At 40.2% G+C, this 19,990-nt stretch overlaps 1 protein-coding gene across 6 annotated transcripts in view; it reads left to right on the top strand.

The window, feature by feature from the left end:
• The window catches only part of APP (amyloid beta precursor protein), a 313,323-nt gene that overhangs the window by 1,000 nt on the left and 292,333 nt on the right, over positions 1-19,990 (top strand). The gene's annotated exons all lie outside the window — the stretch shown is intronic.

Here is a 19,990-nt window from a genome sequence, read left to right on the forward strand (position 1 = left end):
GATGGGAGGGGTCGGAGACCCACAACCACCTCGCACCTTCCCCAAGCCTAGACGTCCAGGGCGTTCGCGCGCACCCTCGGATTCACCCGGAGAGGGAGAAGGTCCCCGGGAACAAAAGCCGCGACACCCCGCCCTCGCCAGCCCCGGGGCGCGGTGGTCTGTGCGGCACCCGAGCGTCCTGCCTGACTCCCTTCCCCGCGCTGCGAGTCCGTCCCCGAGGGGGCTGGGGCGCTGCCGGGGGACGCGCTGGCGGCGTCTCGGAACCCCTCATCTTCCCCTCCTTACCCCCATCACCTCCGAGGCTGGCTTATTCTTTTCTCGGTTGCAAAGTCCTTGGGGGAAAAATAGGCGGAGAGTGCGGCGTGCGTCTGGAAAGGGCACGGGCGGGTGGCGGGGCTGCACGAGTTCTCCCCTCCTGTGCATCAAAGAAGGCGTTTGTCGGATCGAGGCGCGGCCCCTTCCCTGGCAGCGCTGGGCACTGTGATTTAGCTCCCCGCGGGGGGCGCGGGCTGCTGGGGAGGGTCCTCGGGGTCATTTTTTTTTTAGGGTGCAGATAAAAGGCTGGAAATTGAGCGAAGATTAAGACGGAGAAGATGGCGCCTCTGCAGTGCAGCAAAGAAAAGCTGTGGAGGCTGCAGCCTGGGAAATCCACCCACCACTAGGTGTATATAACAAGTCTGCCCCATTCATCCAACTCTCCCAACATTCAGCTGACGCCTGTGCCAAATCACCGTTTTCCTTTTTATCTGAAGATGCTTATAAGTTGTTTGCTTGACAGCTGGGGCAAAAAAGGTCGTAATTTTGCATCGTTTGGGTTCCCATTCGGTATTTTACCATTCGTCACCTCCCTTCCCCGTTTTTACCCCCAACTTTTCCCCGTCCTTGTGGTAATTTTCCCCAAAAAACAATTTCGTTTTCCTGTAATTCCACTGAGACTGTGTGACTCTCACACCGGGACAGCGTTTTAGTCCCTAATTTACAAGGTCATTGAACTTTTTCCTCTTCTTTTACCTACCAGTGGCTCAAGAATCACCTCGGGGCTCGTTAAGGCAGAATGTTTTAAGAGTTGGAGAATTTGGTTATTCTGTTTTAAAAAATGCGTTTAATTAAGGGAGCTAGGCTTTTTCCAGTACTTAAAATTTACTCCTACAATTATTTCAGTTTTCTTATTGTCTTATTACATGTTGAAAGACACAAATTAAGTAATTAAAAGCCTTTATAGTTGAAACTTTTGTCAAAAAGTAGATGTTTACATTTTTTGAGCAGTATATTTTTCAGTGTGAAAGAGGCGAATATGATTCACATTTCTTTTTCAGCCTGTTTGATTGCAGTTTTTGCTCTTCCATCTGTTTGGACATTTTCACTGGTTACTGTCACCTCCTTCAAAGGGTGGAGGTGAGATGCATGTTAATTCATTTTGCAAAGCTTTAAGGTAGGCAGTTCACTCTGATGAGGTTTGAAGGGATTTCTGGAACTCAGTCACTGTCCGTTGAAAAGATGTTAATTATAACTTGACTGTCTTTTGTAGGGCTTAGAAAATAGGTCTGCTGCAGGTGACTTGAGACAAGAAATGAATAAGGGCAATGATCACAGGGTGCTTGGCCTCTGGGAAAAGCATCATTACCTGAGCTGATGATTTTCCCTGGTACAGTGACAGAGTATGAGTTAAAAAGGCCCTGACATTTATTTAAACTGGCTTCCTCTTAAATTTTATTTTCCAGTATTGTGGGGTTTAACCTAATTCACAAGTATCTGCTTTGATTGTGGTGCTAATTCAGAGAGTATAGATACCTACTCACACTGGTCAGAACAGCCCTAACGGTGGATGCCTGGGCTCACAATCGGGAAGCTCAGATTCGATGGTGAGCTATAAGGAGTCACCATTTCTGGCTGACCAGTGGGAAGCCATGATAACCGTAGGGCACCCAAGCGGCTGTGGCCATTAGTACTGCAGAGAAGTACTCCAGACAGAATAATGATCCCTGGTTCTGACTGGGGAAATAAAGAGAAACATACGACTAAATAGATCACAAGGTTAAATTAGGAATGACTGAAAAGAAAGGATGTGGTCCATTGACTATTGGTTTGAAGGAAAACAGGACAGACTCACATAGAGAACAGACATGATTGCAAAGGGGTAAGGGGTAAGGGGAAGGCGGGGGTTGGATTGGGAGTTTGGGACTGGCAGATGCAACCTCTTATATATAGAAGAGATAAATAACAGGTCCTACTGTGTAGCGCAGGGAATTATGTTCAATACCTTGTAATAAACCATATGGAAAAGAAAAAAAGAAAAATGTAGAGGTAATCCTCATGAAAAAGGCTTTCTCCCTTTTGCTAGAGGGCCTCTATTTTATGTTTATGGTGTACTAGAGACTTCTGTGCAGATATTTTTATGAAGATGAAGGTGTCAGTCATTCTTGAAATAAGCAGAGCTATTACGTACTTTTCCTGTGGCTGTTAAACTACCATTGAAGAGTATGGTAAAATTCAGTAGAAATCTACGGTCTCTTTCTGCACATTTGATCTAGGTGGGGATATGTATTACTTTAAGAGACTTAGAAAGCATCTTCGATTACTATGTTTCTCTAATCTCTGCCTGGTTGTATCAGTTACAAATGCAAAGGTAAACCTTACACATGTAGTTTATAAATAAAGCTCTAGGATGTAAGGTTTACTTTGACTTGCATACTGTGTTCTCCTGTTCCCAGGAAGTTTGCAGAGTAAATAAGACAGGCACATGATTATAAAAGAAAACAGAAAATGTTAAGTACCAAGAGGAAAGTGCTGATTAAGTGGTATACTGAGTAAAAGTATTAACAGTATAAACATCTGTATATAAGGAATAAAGGAACCATGGGATGAGATAATCCTCGAGAATTTCCTGATGATTCCTTTCCAGCTAGATTTGTATCTTAGGTTTGGGGAAGGGAGTTTAAGTCTTTGCATTTATAGTATCTGTTTACATACCTCTCTCCCGAACACATACCCCTGAGGATATGGGCAGAGCCATTGTGGGATTTGATTTTCCTTGTGTCCCTATTTATTCATTAGGGCCATTTTAAGTTGAGTCTCTTGGGGCCAAGCTCTGGACTATAGCTCTGGAGATCGCCTGGTGAACAAAAACCTTCACTTGCTTCAGGAAGCTTGCAGTCTAGTGGGAAAGACAGAGGATAAACAAATCATCCTACATGTGTGCTCATGAACTGTGACAGATGGTGAGACGGATGGCAAAGGTGTAGGATACACTCTGGAGAGGAGTGCCTGCTCAGACGCTAAATCGTGTCCGACTCTTGGCCACCTCGTGGACTGTAGCACACCAGGCTCCTCTTTCCAGGGGATTTCCCAGGCAAGAGTACTGCAGTGGGTTGCCATCTCCTTCTCCCTGGGATCTTCCTGACCCAGGGATCGAACGCAGGTCTCCTGCCTTGGCAGGCAGATTCTTTACCTACCCCTGAGCCACCAGGGAGGCCCGGGAGAGGAATAGGGAATTCCAAATAAGGATTGAGGGGCCAAGAGCTCTGATGCAGCATCTTCATTAGAACCTCGACAGAAGAAGTGGGTACCCTGTGAACAAACTGATTCACTGGGCAGCAGCAAGGAACATGGGGAAAATAAAATGTTTCTTTTGCTTTTTGATTCTTTTCCTGGTGCTTTTCTACCTTCATGTTCCACTTGACTATGAAATGGTTTTCTTTTCATAGTAGGACCTCACATGCTTGTGGAAGTATTCCTCCATACATTCTTCCATATGGATGGAGTGGGAATTGATACTCACACCATCTTCTGCAAATCCTCGGGGACGCTGTCACCCTGTGGCCTAATGGTTCGTATCCAGATACACCCTCCTCAGTGCTGGAGGAAGACAGGCAGGCAGGCGGAGGTGGCCAAAGAGATGGAATGAATAGAGCCCCCATCCTCCTGAATGAGTAGCAAGCTTAAGCCAGAAACTGTATATTTCTTCATTCTCCTTGTATTTATTAGTAAAAGGAAAGCAAATAGTACCTGAACCCTCAAACTGAATTTGGAAATGAAAACCAGGATGAAGGGGAAAATGTTATGTAACTGTTTCTTCAATTTAATGTGGATGCTTTAAGAAACAACCATTTCAGTGAAGACACTGATGTTTTCCTTTGAAAAAAGATCTCATGAATTTTCCTCTTCAGGTTAAAGGTGAATAGATATGCTCACTGTTACCTTTTTAGAAGTAGACATGCACGATAAATTGGATTCGAATGGACTGCTCTAGGAATAAAGTAATTCATTAGGAAAAGAAAAAAAAACCAGCCTGGATGTGTTTATGAACTAATAGATCTATGAAAAGGGGATGCTGAATAGTTAGAGTGGGGTACAGAGGATTCAGTTTCATGTATGTATTCTTAGCTGAGATGGGAAATAAGAGGCTATTTTACTTAGACTTATTTTGTGTGGCTACATTTGGAAGAAGCATAAAATACAGATTTAGCTTGAGCATTTCTAGGATTACAGTATTTTATGGAAGAAGATAGTGGTTGAAATGAACAAAATGAGAGGCTTTTAAAAGCCAGCTCTATGGAAAGTACTGTAATCGTTCCTACATTTATAGCCTTGATTTTGATAACCAATAGAATGTCAGGTCAGAAACCTAGTTGTGGAATTTTTCATGTTTCCTAGGAAGGCAGCGTTCCACATTGGTCAGGCTATTGACTGTGAGCTAACTCATACTTCAGTTTGTTCCTCTGCAAAATGGGGATAATATTTATGGTTGTTGAAGATTGAGTTAATATGTATGTAAAATGCTTGAAACAGTGAAAGCGTTAATATATAAAGAGTTAATATATAACATGATGGCATCTTATAAGCCCATGTTAGTTACAGTTACTGTTTATGATGTTGATATGATGTAAAATCCTATACATTGTTGAAAGTTAAAATTTATATGATGTTTCACCTACTGACGAATGCACTTACCAACCAGTTAAGACTGTATAGGAACTTGGCAATTTGTTCATGAGAAGAATGAATTAATTTGATTTAAATTTTAAAAAAGACATTGGAGATAAAATTTGTATCACAAATAAAATTAAAACATATACAAATGTATTAAATATTCGTATTTATTTTGTATTTTAGTTGGCTTCTTTGAAAAGCCCTAAAACAATTCATGCTTATAGAAAAACTTGAACAGTACAGAAATATGTAAAAAACATAAGCAGTTGTTACACAAATGAGTAAGACCTACTTTAAATATGTGCACCCTGGCAGCTAGCTACACATGTCTAAAACTGAGCAAGTTTATATTCTGGCTTGATTATTAACTCAGCTATTGGCTGTCAGCTGTGTGCAGAGAGCTTTGAATAACTTGGTTTAATTCTCAGCATAACCTTCCCTAGAAAATGAATAAACCAGTTTGGCCAAGGAAGATATCAGATGCCAGCAAAAGAATTTTGGTCCTACCTAGACTGGAAGCTTTAAATAATTTTCACCAGAGGACAAGGAAACCTAAAAGCAAGACTGCCTGAGAAGGCAACAGTTCTGGAAGAAACCAACTTTCAAAATAAAATGAATTATGTTAATAGCTCTCTCTCTCTATCACTTGGTCTTTTCCAACTCTTTGTGACCTCATGAACTGTAGCCCACCAGGCTCCCTGGTCCATGGGATTCTCCTGGCAAGAAGAGTGAAGTGGGTAGACGTTCCCTTCTCCAGGGGATCTTCCCGACCCAGGAGTCAAACCTGAGTCTCCTGCAGTGCCAGCAGATTCTTTACCTTCTGAACCACCAGGGAAGCCCATATTAATAGCTGCTGCTGCTAAGTCGCTTCAGTCGTGTCCGACTCTGTGCGACCCCATAGACAGCAGCCTACCAGGCTCTCCCATCCCTGAGATTCTCCAGGCAAGAACACTGGAGTGGGTTGCTATTTCCTTCTCCAGTGCATGAAAGTGAAAAGTAAAAGTGAAGTCGCCCAGTCGTGTCCGACTCTTGGTGACCCCATGGACTGCAGCCTACCGGGCTCCTCTGTCCATGGGATTTTCCAGGCAAGAGTACTGGAGTGGGGTGCCATTGCCTTCTCTGATATTAATAGCTAGATGATGATAAATTCTATAGAGATCTACTATAAAATTTAGTAGTGACCTACTGCTTAATTAAAAGCATACTTTTTGAATCAGCACATTCTGCTCATTATAAAAGGTTTGCAATCCCAGTTTCAAAATTAGGCTGAAGATATTTAAGGATACCCCAAATTGGTGATACTGTGGTTAGGGTATGATCAACGTATTGAAGAATCAATAAGTGAAGTCCAAATGAGTTTATATGGTTTTTTTTTTTTTTTTTTGGTCACTACAATTCATGTATTTCATTTATCACTGCCCTGCTGGATCAAAAAAGTGGGTTCAAATAGGATGATGCAGTTATTGTAGCTATGTTTGAAATCAACATGCTTCTCAAGAGTAGATACAGTAAGGAATGAAAGTACCACAACCACATATGCAGGGTCTGTGAGCAGGGAGAGAGAATAAGCAAGATGAACTTTTCAGGAAAGGGAAAAGAACAACAAACTATTTTATAGATGAGCAAATCGTAGAACTCTTAAGGTCTTCTTAGTGATGAACCCCGGTGTTTGTATCTTCTCATTTCCGTGTGGTCTTTCTCTCTCGATTTATTTTTTCTTCTCTAGTTGATGTGGCATTTAGCTGAGAAATTTGAGCAAGAAAAAAAATTTTTTAGTGGTTTATTTTATTGATATGAAATTGTTCTTTGCTTGAGTCTCTTTCATGGAGAATCTAATACTATGTTCCTATGTTTTCATTTTGCTTCCATAGAAATCTACATTGTATCTCCACTAAAGAATGTTTAAGGTATCCTTGGTGATCAGGACTGGTAAATTACTTTTCATCCTTGCTTCCCTGGTGGCTCAGCTGGTAAAGAATTCACCTGCAATGCAGGAGACCCTGGTTTGATTCCTGAGTAGGGAAAATCCCCCAGAGGAGGGCATGGCAACCTACTCCAGTATTCTTGGGAAGGATGTTTATAAGAATAAGAAATCTATACTCTATCAAGAAAAGTCATTTGCATGAAGTGAAGAAAATGCGTTGTTACTCTTGGTGATTTGTTAAATTTCAAAGCTTTAAAGATATATTTTGACCCCAGAGTGACATTTTATGGGAGTACAGACAAGAGGTTACCCTTGATATGCATTTGTCTACTTTAGGCCTGACCTCTTACCCCAAAGTGACCACTAACTCATTTGTTGTTTCTCCTGTCTGCGTATGACTGGGTTACAATAAAATTAACAGGACAATGTAGTTTTTGTTTTAGTCAAAAATGAAGAAAATAGTAGTCTTGGTTGAGGTTTGGTTAATCTAAAAAAGGACTTTTTCTGTTTGTTCGTATCATTGGACAGCTTTTCAAAAGCACAGTTATTGTTTTGTTTTGTAATGGAATTAATAGGCACACATGATAAAGATAGATAACTGCCATTGTAAACGTATTGATTTTTTTCATCTTTCAAAAAAAATTCTTTTTATCTACTTTGGAGGTTGAGCCTTTAAAACTGATGCAAACTTATTGAAATGTTTGCTTAATTTTTCAGTGACTAACATAAAAACTTATCATAGGAAAAGCTATATTGGAGAGCTAATATTTCTCATGCTGATGCTCTTAATTTCTTGTTTTTGTTTTTTAGGCAAATAGTTTTGTCATTGCAGTGTATTGGTTTGAAGATGTAAGTGATGAGTTTTTAAGAGACTTCCACAGAAACTTGCATATATGTAGACTAATCATTCTAGGAATAATTTATTCTGATATATATTAGATGAATGAGCAACTTAAAATCAGATTTTATAGAGAAGTTACTAGTGTGTTTCATACATTGAAACTTAGGTTTTTATGAGCACAGCCAGAAAAGAAAAATTCACTCCTTCATTTAACCAATGTTTTTGAGGTCCCTCCCCTCATGGGAGTTTACAATATAATGAGAGGTAGACAGAATAAATAGCAATGGAAGAATAAAAAGTAGTAGAAAACTTGGAAAAAATTAAGTTGGGCAAGGATATCATCAGTGAATGCTAGGTGGAAATCTGCCATGAATGTGGTATTTTATATGGTATTATCAGGAAAGTTCTCTGACCCAAATGTAAACTTAGATATCTGGAGGAAAGAACTATTTATTCACTTTGGTGTAAAACCGTAACCAGGAACAAGGGTGTACTTTGGTGGTTAGATATTAAAAATAAAATAGAGGGGCAGAGAAGTTAACATTAACCTTGATCACAGACTATTTCCTATAATTTGTTTCATAACTCACTGCAGTGCCTTACATTTAGTATTTACGAAACACTTGACAAATTTTCTAAATGAAGACTGGGAATTTTATACTGTAGTGATAATTATGTTTGATTCTTGAAAGCCAGCTTCTCTTATGTTTAAAAAAGTTGTGAATGACACCTAACTACAAGTCTACCAAAAAAAATGAAGCCTTTTAAATAAGATTTACTCTTTCAGTCTTTCTAAAACATTTTATTGTGAAAAGGATATGAAATGCTGTCAGTAACTTCGTTTGCAACTCTTTATTTCAGACATTCAGTTGACCCAGAAAAAAGAAATGCCTTGTTCTTGAAATATTTCATCAGTCCTCTGATTGATTGGGACATTTTCAGCTGAAGGTGCTTAGAAATGATTTTCTTTGATCAAGATAGTGAAATTTAGAGAGAAGACATTGTGTATTGGAGTGAAATTGAGCGGCCATCAAAATGGAAATTTCATTATAATTTAGCTTTTTGCAGTTTACTTCTTTTTTTTTTTTCCATTTTACTGCTAATACTTGCCTTTTACATTAATGTGCACTAGTATCAAAATTGGTTCTTTAAGAAAAAAATTGAAATTCTGTTATTTCTACTCTCTTAAGGAATTGTACTTTTCAAGTTCAAGGGCTTGAAGCCAATCCCACTATATGCTACTAACTTGACAGGCGCTGAAAATCTAATTGAGGTCATTATGATTAACTTTGTGTTTTACCAGGGTTTTCTCAGGGTTGTTTTTAATGTTTTGTGTCAAGTGTTAAATCCTCTTACACCACGGAATCCAGAAAATTTCAATCCAATAAAAGTGAACTAAAATTTAAAACCCTGTAGTTGTTTTGTGCAGGGCGGGTTCTTGGCTAGTTGATAAGATGATTGAACAAGAAGGCAGCTTGTGTATTTCTGTTGGTGTGAGGAATTGTGAATTGCTCCAGTTTCAAGAGTAGTTTTGTGACAAAACTGTAATTTTGAAATCACTGCATACTTGTTCAGTGAAGTATGCGAGGAGGGAATTCTCAGAGGGTGACCATCTCAAACAGTAGAAGCAAAAGCTACCTTAAGGTAGTGCAAGTTCCTGGAACTTGAAAGTGAAAGTGAAGTTGCTCAGTCGTGTCCATGGGATTCTCCAGGCAAGAATACTGGAGTGGGTTGCCATTCCCTTCTCCAGGGGATCTTCCTGACCCAGGGATTGAACCCAGGTCCCCCGCACTGTGGGCAGATTCTTTAACCTCTGAGCCACCAGGGAAGCCCTCCTGGAACTTGGGACTGAGTTATTAGTCAACAGGGCCATTCCAGACATCCTGGACAAAGATAATGAATAGGGAGGACTTTCTTAAATAAACAATGTAGGAAGCAGACACACCCAGTTCCCATGAAATTCCTTTCCTTGTCTGTATTTGCCATTTGAACATTTCACTTCACTTTCATGGGCCTGGACAAAGGTCAAATTTGTATCTTTGTGAATTTTCTGGGTGGTGCTGTAAAAGGATACAGATGGGAAGTATTCAGCTTCTTGAGAGTATTTCTTGTGTGTGTGTGTTCTTAGTTGTATTTATTGACTTCATAAATAGCCAATGAAGAGAAAAATATTTTAGCTTAAGTTTGTTTTTCTTTTCCTGGAGAAGAAAAAGACTCAGGGTTTATTGCCATTGTTAAATTGTTTATGCTTTTTAAGAAAACTTAAAACGTAACCTCTGTTGCTGATTTGCTTATTCATCTTAGAAATGTAACATGTGAAATGCTGACCCGGACTGGTGCATTGATTCTTGTTAGCGGATGAGGGGAAAGTTTAATGCAGGATGTTTTGTCTCTATTTCAGATTTTCTTAGGGCATTTGTGATTGACTTCTGGGCTTCATTGTTAGCTCAGCTGGTAAAGAATCCGCCTGCAATGCAGGAGACCCCGGTTCGATTCCTGGGTTGGGAAGATCCCTTGGAGAAGGAAAGGGCTACCCACTCCAGTATTCTGGCCTGGAGAATTCCATGCACTACAGTCCATGGGGTCGCAAAAGAGTCTGACACGACTGAGCAAACTTTCACTTCACCTTCAGACATTTTGGGGCTTCTCAGTTGGTGCAATGATAAAGAATCTACCGGCCAGTGCCATTTTCAGTGGCAGCTAAGTGGTGAGGTATTTTGTTCTGTTTTTTTAAGTATGCCTGATATGGGCATGGGCTTAACAGGTGGTGCTAGTGGAAAAGAACCTGCCTGCCAATGCAGGAGACTGCAGAGATGCAGGTTTGATCCCTGTATGGGGAAGATCCCCTGGAGGAGGAAATGGCAACCCACTCCAGTATTCTTGCCTGGAAAATTCCATGGACAAGGGTGCTTGGTGGACTATAGTCCGTGGAGTCACAAAGAGTCAGACACAACTGAGTGTGCACACACACACACACACACACACACAGAGCAGGCATTTTACCAGCACTTCAAGGTTTATTTAAATTGCATCCTAATAGTTGTACATGGTTCTGTCTTAAGGAAATGTCTTAAGGAAATGTCTTAAGGAAATGTCTAAAATATCCTGGTTTCTCAAAAACTACTCTTGGTTTTATTTTCTGCATTATTTCTTTCTGAACCCTTGGTTTTCTTTAGGTAATCGAAATCTTACTTCAATTTGATCATCCTAAATCTTGGTTTTCCTTTTATTTTTGCAGTGTCTAGCAAAAAAAATATTTTGTCTCATCACTTCAAGAGACTGCCTTCTGAAATGCAGTTGACAATTTGTAGTATCTGAAACAGTTGTTGATTAATCATGAGAATCAGAAAGAGGAACCAGTATGTGTTTGAACGTAAATCTCCCATCACCCTTGAAATTATACTTTTTTCGCCCATAAAAAGAGTGAGTGATAATTTATACCATGAAAGTTTGAAAATTTGTGTGAACTCTATTAGCTGGAATTTGAAAATTAAGAAAGTCTTGTTTTTTAAATTTCTGAATAGTTTTATAATGGTCACATAGTTTATCTAAGTTGAGAAACTTTATTTTAAAACTTTATTATTTATTATTTAAAATTTCCTCAACAGATATATTTTATTCTGAAATCTGTTCTGCTTTCATATATCTACAGATATTGTACTTAATTACTGGCCATGCTTTAAGCCCAGTCTGAAAAGCTTGTGCCTTTATTTGGCTCTGGATTTCAGAGTTAGAGACTGTTGCTTGCTTTTAAACAATTGATAGTTGATTTTGTAGGCAGTTAGATGTATACTTTTGTTTCAGTTCAGTTCAGTTCAGTTCATTCTCTCAGTCCAATCTCTCAGTCTTGTCCAACTCTTTGCAGCACACCAGGCCTCCCTGTCCATCACCAGCTTCCAGAGTTCACTCAAACTCAAGTCCATTGAGTCGGTGATGCCATCCAATCATCTCATCCTCTGTCGTCCCCTTCTCCTCCCACCTTCAATCTTGCCCAGCATCAGGGTCTTTCCAGTGAGTCAGTTCTTCCCATCAGGTGCCCAAAGTATTGGAGTTTCAGCTTCAACATCAGTCGTTCCAATGAATATTCAGGACTGATTTCCTTTAGGACTGACTTGGATCTCCTTGCAGTCCAAGGGACTCTTAAGAGTCTTCTTCAACACCACAGTTCAAAAGCATCAATTCTTCGGCACTCAGCTTACTTTATAGTCTACCTCTCACATCCGTACATGACTACTGGAAAAACCATAGCTTTGACTAGGCAGACCTTTGTTGGCAAAGTAATTACTGTGATTTTTAATATGCTGTCTAGGTTGGTCATAATTTTTCTTCTAAGAAGCAAGTGTCTTTTAATTTCATGGCTGCAGTCATCATCTGCAGTGATTTTGGAGGCCCCCGCCCCCCCAAATAAAGTCTGTCACTGTTTACATTGTTTCCCCATCTATTTGCCATGAAGTGATGAAACCAGATGCCATGATCTTAGTTTTTGGAATGTTGAGTTTTAAGCCAACTTTTTCACTCTCCTCTTTCCCTTTCATCTTTAGCTCCTCTTCACTTTCTGCCATAAGGGTGGTGTCATCTGCATATCTGAGTTTATTGATATTTCTCCCGGCAATCTTGATTCCAGCTTGTGCTTTCTCCATCCTGGCATTTCTCATGATATACTCTGCACAGAAGTTAAATAAGCAGGGTGACAATATACAGCCTTGACATACTCCTTTCCCGATTTGGAACCAGTCTGTTGTTCCATGTCCAGTTCTAACTGTTGCTTTCTGACCTGCATACAGGCTTCTCAAGAGGCAGGTTAGGTGGTCTGGTATTCCGATCTCTTTAAAATCTCTTAGTTGCAAAAGTCCAAGAAAATTTTCTGAGAATATTCATTCTTGACGTACTCAAGTCTTACAAATATTTTATTGGTTTGGTTCACAGTCTGCTGTATTGCTAAGTAAACAAACTCTCTAGAAATGATCTCTGCTTCTTTGATCATTTAGAATACATTAATTGATACAGATTGCAAAAATCAGTGAAAAGTTTCTAGTTAGCTATCAGTGAAACATGCTTCACCCATGCAAGTTTATTTTAATTGTTCCTATTAAATTTGAATATGAGTTTTAAAAAGAAGATGGTGATCATCTTTATGAGGGAATCTCAATTATTACTTTAAATTTATATTCAGTTCAAAAGAAATGGAAAAGTTGTGCCTCTGTGAAGACACGTCCATTTAAGATTATGCTTCAGTCCTATAATCCTACAGCTGATAATTAAGATTTAGCCTTAGAGTAAATGAAGTGGTATTGGTTATTTTCAGGCCCAATATTGTTTGCTATTGATTCATTGTTGGTGAGTAGAATAAGAAAACAATAGCAAAACTTTAAAACAGAGGTTTGTAAATATTATCTGGAAATGATATGCCCCAGGTCCTAATAGTGAAGAACCAGGGAATGGCAACTTCCATTCAGATACCTTCCTGATGTCACTTCATCTCAAAATTCCTCTGGCCCTCCCTTACTGCCAGGCCTAACTCCGAAACAAAGCAGTTCAATAAAAGTATAATGGGACCACAGGTGTAATTTAAAATGTTCTAGTGTCCACCTCAAAGACAAAAGAAACTGGCAGAAGTAGTGCGTAACACTGAAAGAAAGTGAAAGTCGCTCAGCCATGTCCAGCTCTTTGCAACCCCATGGACTATACAGTCCATGGAATTCTCCAGGCCAGAATACTGGAGTGGGTAGCCTTTTCCTTCTCCAGGGAATCTTCCCAACCCAGGGATGGAACCCAGGTCTCCCACATTGCAGGCAGATTCTTTACCAGGTGAGCCACAAGGGAAGCCCAACTTAGTGTATTGTACCTAATAAATGTAAAATATCTTTTCAATATATGGTCAATATAAAAATTATTCATGAAATATATTACACTCTTTTTTTCATTTTATGTCTTCAAAATTTTACCCATAGAATATAGTTTAAGTCCGACCAGCCATATTTCATGCAGTCGGTAGCCGCATTGGCTGGTGGCTGCCATATGGGACAGTGCAGCTGTAGAAGGGCCAACTCAATTTATGACTGTCTAGGAAAAGAATCAGGTTTTGGAGCAGATAGTATCCATAGGACCTCCTTTCTATCCCCCCTTGTTAGATGAAGAAACTGGGATCTGATGATGCTGAGTTGTCTGATAATCGCTTGAAAATTATGGGTCTGAGCCCTAATCCCTGTCCTGTGGTTTCTAATCTTTCTTCATCATCCTGTTTCTTCCTTCTTCTTTTCTATGTTGCTGCTGCTAAGTCACTTCAGTCATGTCCGACTCTGTGCTACCCCAGAGACGGCAGCCCACCAGGCTCCCCCGTCCCTGGGATTCTCCAGGCAAGAACACTGGAGTGGGTTGCCATTTTCTTCTCCAGTGCATGAAAGTGAAAAGTGAAAGTGAAGTCGCTCAGTCGTGTCCAACTCTTAGCGACCCCATGGACTGCAGCTCACCAGGCTCCTCCATCCATGGGATTTTCCAGGCAAGAGTACTGGAGTGGGATGCCATTGCTGTGTCCATTTGAATATGTACTCAAATTTGGTGGTTGCTGTCAGTTAAATACTGAGCCAGGAGCTTTAAAAAAATCTGGCCCACTTGAGGAAGGCAAGGCTTGATCAAGACAACTGTTTGGGGGCAGGGTAAATAAAATTACCAGGCATACTGAGAACCTCTCAGTGGAATAGTAATGTGAGGTGATGCTGGGCCCAGTGCTCAGTTTTGTTTTTTTGGTGTGGGCACTACTAGAGTACAAGTTGAGTGGACCCTTTGGGAACCAGAGCATGTGACTCAGAAGTCACTGAAATATCATCTGCCCACTGAAAGGAAAAGAGGTCAGCAAGGCATTATGTATTATGTACAGTTTGTTGTGTGTGTGAGGTCTGTTCCTGGAAACACTGGGTTAAGTTTTCTTTCTTTTTTCTTCCCTTTTTTTTGGAAAGCTGCCCATGTGTGTGCCCATAATTCCTACCCAATTATATTTGAAGTATGATGTTTTTTGACAACTTAAGCCCAGTGGCATATAAAATAGTTGTTTGCCAAATGCAAGCATTCTGGAATGGTTACCGCACAGCATTGTGGGTTGGTAAAGACAGGGGATTGATGTACTTCTGGGATCATTGCTGTTAAGTATTTGTTTTACGGTATGAAGAAGCTCCATGAGTGAACTTTTAAAGTTGGAAGTAGTTTTAAAATATTTATCAGCCTGGATATAGTAGATGGTGTGAGTGCTTTAAAAAGTTTACATTTATTCAGTGATTTAGGCTTAGTGATTTTAGATATAGTGTTAACTTGACAATTTTTCTATTTAAATCTTAAGACTTTCCGACTGTGGCTAGACTTTACCCACAAGGCGTAATTGATCTTTAAGTTAAGCATGTATTTTCTTCATATTGTGTTCAAAAATAATTGCACTTTGCAAAGGCTAATGTGTGGGAGAATGCCTAGAGGATTCAGGGCTTGCAGGAATGAGCTAAAAGTATAAGGGTATCTGCATCTCCTTTGGAGGTTGACTGTTAAAATAATTTGTCTTTAAGCTTAAAAAGATCCACTTTTTTTTTTAAACACCAGTTTTCCGTATATTTTTTCATAATAAATATAACCAAGAGGTACAGAAGTTTAAAGCATTAAACTGTTTGGGGGAATCATATTTTTTGAAATTATATATAAGTTAGAGTTTTTTCAATTAAAAAAGTATTACGATTTCATTGTAGGTTCATTGTAGGTCTTGTTCAGTCGCTCAGTCATGTCTGACTCTTTGCAACCCCTTGAACTGCAGCAGGCCAGGCTTCCCTGTGCTTCACTGTCTCCCGGAGTTTGCTCAAACTCATGTCCATTGAGTCAGCAATGCTGTCTAACTGTCTCATCCTCTGCTGTCCCCTTCTCCTTTTGACCTCAGTCTTTCCCCACATCAGGGTCTTTTCCAGTGAGTCACTTCTTTGAATCAGGTGGCCAAAGTATTGAAGCTTCAGCATCAGTCAGGGTTGACTTTCCTTTAGGATAGACTGGTTAGATCTCCTTGCAGTCCAAGGGACTCTCAAGAGTCTTTTCCAGCAGCACAGTTCAAAAGCATCAATTCTTCGGCGCTCAGCCTTCTCTATGGTCCAACTCTCACATCCATACATGACTGCTGGAAAAGCCATAGCTTTGACTACAGACCTTTGTTGGCAAAGTGATGTCTCTGCTTTTTAATGCACTGTCTAGGTTTGTTCGTCATGGCTTTTCCTCCAAGGAGCAAGTGTCTTTTAATTTCATGGCTATAGTCACCATCAACAGTGATTTTTGGAGCCCAAGAAAATAAAATCTGTCACTGTTTCCACTTTTTCCTCCTCTGTTTGCCATGAAGTGATGGGACCGGATGCCGTGATCTGAGTTTTTTGAATGTTGAGTTTTAAGCCAGCTTTTTCACTCTCCTCTTTCACCCTCATCAAAAGACTCTTTAGTTCCTCTTCACTTTCTTCCATCAGAGTAGTATCATCTGCATATCTGAGGTTGTTGATATTTTTCCCAGCAATCTTGATTCCAGCTTGTGATTCATCCAGCCTTGCATTTCACATGATGTACTCCGCGTATAAGTGATATAAGCAGAGCAACAATATACAGCCTTGACGAACTGCTTTCTCAATTTTGAACAAGTCTGTTATTTCATGTCTAGTTCTGACTGCTGCTTCTTGACCTGCATACAGGTTTCTCAGGAGGCAGATGAGGTGGTCTGGCATTCTCATCTCTTTAAGAATTTTCCAACAGTTTGTTGTGATCGGCACAGTCAAAGGCTTTAGGGTAGTAAGTAAAGCAGAAGTAGATGTATTTCTGGAATTCCTTTGCTTTCTCTGTGATCCGAGGGATGTTGGCAGTTTGATCTCTGGTGCTTCTGCCTTTTCTAAATCCAGCTTGTACATCTGGAAGTTATTGGTTCATGTACTGTTGAAGCCTAACTTGAAGGATTTTGAGCATTACCCTGCTAGCATGTGAAATTGTCCAGTAGTTTGAACATTCTTTGGTATTGTCCTTCTTTGGGACTGGAATAGAAGACCTTTTCCAGGTTCCATTGTAGGTAACCTAGAGAAAATATAAAAACATACATAATTCTACCACCTGTAAATGCCTGTTTTATTTCATGTTTTAAAGCATTTTTCAGACCATGCTGTAGATTGCATTTTATATCCTGCATTTTATTCCTTTATTCCTTAATCTTCTGACATTATAAGTTCTTTGTAAATGTTATGTCTAATGGATATATGAATCTGTTTAGGGCACCAGGAGCTATGTAATTGTGGACATGTGCTTTCCTTATTTGGCATTTCCAACCCGAGGTTAGGATGAAAGTAGTGATGTAGGGAGGGAGCTTGCGCCAAATACTCGTTAATATTGTAAAGTATTTATTGAATGATCTAAATTGCTGCCCTCGAGTAGTGTTCAACACAGTGGTCCTTCAGCTGTGAATGACTTAAAGGAAAAGAGATGAGCAAGGACTGTAGAGATTTACAAGGATAAAGAAATAAAGGAAACCTGATCTTGTCATTCAAACAAGCAGTCCTCTTATTTAGTAGTTCCATGATCACTTTTGTAGAAAGAAGTTTGTAAGACGCTATTAAACCTGACAAGCAAGTGTAGTCAGGGCTTGAATGTAGAAGTCAGTAAAATTGTGATTTCAGTTTCTAGAGCCCCTCATTAGGAGTGCTAATTAGGTAACGTGTTTACACAGACGTAAATAAAGCTTCCTCCTTTCATCTCCTTGGTGTTCAAGTTGCTTCTGATTTTATGTGGTTAAAAAATAAGTTGGGCAAATAGGAAACATGTTTTCTGTCTGACTCTGCAGACCCAAAAATAAATATAAAAATACCTATAAAGGAATAAAAATCATGCTAATTAAAAAAAAAAAAGTTGGGAAGATTTATTCCATGAAGTTCCCAAAGGTAAGAATCTTTAGCTACAAAAAAGAAGATTTGTCTTTAAATTTAACAATGTGTGTGGTGAGGTGCCACTTCCATAGAACCCTTCTAGGGCCAGGAACCCATTCAGCCAGACACTTATTAATCTTTGATTTTTATCTACTATTCACATCAACAATTACAGAATACTGTATTTCATTTCATAGGTTTTTGGAGTAAGGATTATGTTGTTGGCTGAAATTGAATACTGTAAATAGACAATAAATAAATGTTACCCCTGCAACCCAAACTTGTTTTTCTTTGTTTTGTCATGTCTCCGCAATTAACTGCTCTTTATTTAAATTATATATAGTCTCTCAGACGTAGCTGTTTCTTTAGGGTTGTCTCTTCTTTTCTGTGAACCTCTTCTTATACTCTGTCTCCCTCAACTCATGTAAAAATGCTAACCAAATAAAATGTGTATGCTTTTTCTCCATTAATCTGTCTTTTGTCAGTTTAATTTGCACAGACCCAGGAACTAAACCTAACAGGGTAAAGAAAAAACTGTTTTCCACTCCTACAGGTATTCAGCTGGAGGAATAGTATTAATAAATGCAAAGGCTATGAGGTGTCTGAATAAGTCAATGAATTGTTACAAATATCTCATAAATTATGTCTGTATAATTCATCAGTGATGGCTCACATTCTTGAATCATTTATGAAACTGGTGGTCAGTGTCTTCCATATTGAATTTACTCAGTGTTGGAGAAGAATGCATGTTTTAATCAAGAGGGGTTTATGGAAGACGGTCTGTATTCTAAACATTTAAAAGAGCTCTTCAAGCATATAATAATCCATCTCTGCTTTGCTTTAAAAATTTAAGACGGGGAGGACGACTGTCCTACAGCGATTTCAGGTTTTTTGTTTTTGTTTCTGGCAAGCATTAGACATTTGGCAGTCAATCATGTCACACTGTTGTGATTCATTAGTTCTGGAATAAACACCTCTATTTCTGGCATAAGTAAAAATAGATGCTTTCTTGGCTTTTGCAATCACAATAAACAATTATCTAGCTCCTTCTATGAGCCGGGCACTGTTGGAAGGGCTTCTTATGTAGTCAGCAGCTGCCCATGAGGGAGCTACTGCTAAGTTATCCCCTTTGCATGAAGTATCAGCGGGGAAGGAGCTTGGAAATGGACGAGGTTCAAGCCCTCTGCCTTCCCTGTCTGTATTCTTAACCACTTACCTCATCTGCCTCTGGCAAAATGGAGTAACAGAATTCAGCTGGTGTTTCCTCTTGGACTAGGCAGTTAGCTCCTTGAGGAAGTAGGCCAGGGTTACAGTGGCTGCTTGTTTAGAAAGGTCTCATCTGTTCCACCTTCAGTTCCTGGCAGCATCTCCTCCCTCCAGCCTCACCGGCAGGAACTTCCGAGCCCCGCTGTCTCTACATGGTGTCTTCTCCCCTTGTACACCCTCCCCTTCCATCCCAATCCCACCTCTTCCCTTTCAACCCCAAGTAAGAGTGTCCAGAGTGTAGACATTGGAGTCATTCCGACCTTGGATTTGAGTCACAGCTCCTTCAATAGCAGGAAAATGACTTAGCTTCCCTAAACCTAAATTTCCACATCTACAGAGTATCTATAAATAAGCTGGTCAGGAGGAAACACCAGTTAGGAATCAGGTACGAAGCATGGAGCCTGACCCTATAGGAAGCCCTGAAAGAATAAATGGCTCTGGTTTCCATTTGAAGTCTCCTTGTAACTTCTCCTCTTCTCAGATCTTTCACAAATATCCTTGATGGTCAAGTCAGCCCCCTTTACCCCATGACGATGCCGAGGCTGGGGAAGTGGCCCAGTGGCCCATGGCACTGCCCTGCTTAGCTTCGCATTTCAGGGCTATCAGATATCTGGAAGGCTGCATGTAGTATGTCACCATTTTGTTGATAACATTTTTGACATCTGAAATCAGGAATGACCTATTCTAACTCTTCATAAACTTGGATCACATTGTTCAAGCTGGAAGTGCTTGTGAATGCAGAAGAAAATCAACTAGGAAAGGAACGTCAAGCCTGCATGTCCAGGATGCGACTCTCTCCCCTGTCCATTTTCCTGCCCCTCCCGGCCCTGCCCCTTCCTTGGCATGTTCAGCAGTGACCCTGCACAAGTGACAGCCTTGGCTGCTGGGACCAGCTGGAGGCAGCCACAAACTTCCTGGCTGCTTGCTTCCAAAGATCTCTGTTGTTCAGTCGCTCTGTCGTGTCCAACTGTTTGCAACCCTGCGAACTGAAGCTCACGAGGCTTCCCCGTCCACTATCTCCTGGAGTTTGCTCAAACTCAGGTTCTTTGAGTCGGTGATGCCATCCAACCATCTCATCCTCTGTTGCTCCTTCTCCTCCTGCCCTGAATCTTTCCC

This window comes from Capra hircus, chromosome 1, assembly GCF_001704415.2.
Source record: "Capra hircus breed San Clemente chromosome 1, ASM170441v1, whole genome shotgun sequence".
NCBI classification, from domain to species: Eukaryota; Metazoa; Chordata; class Mammalia; order Artiodactyla; family Bovidae; genus Capra; species Capra hircus.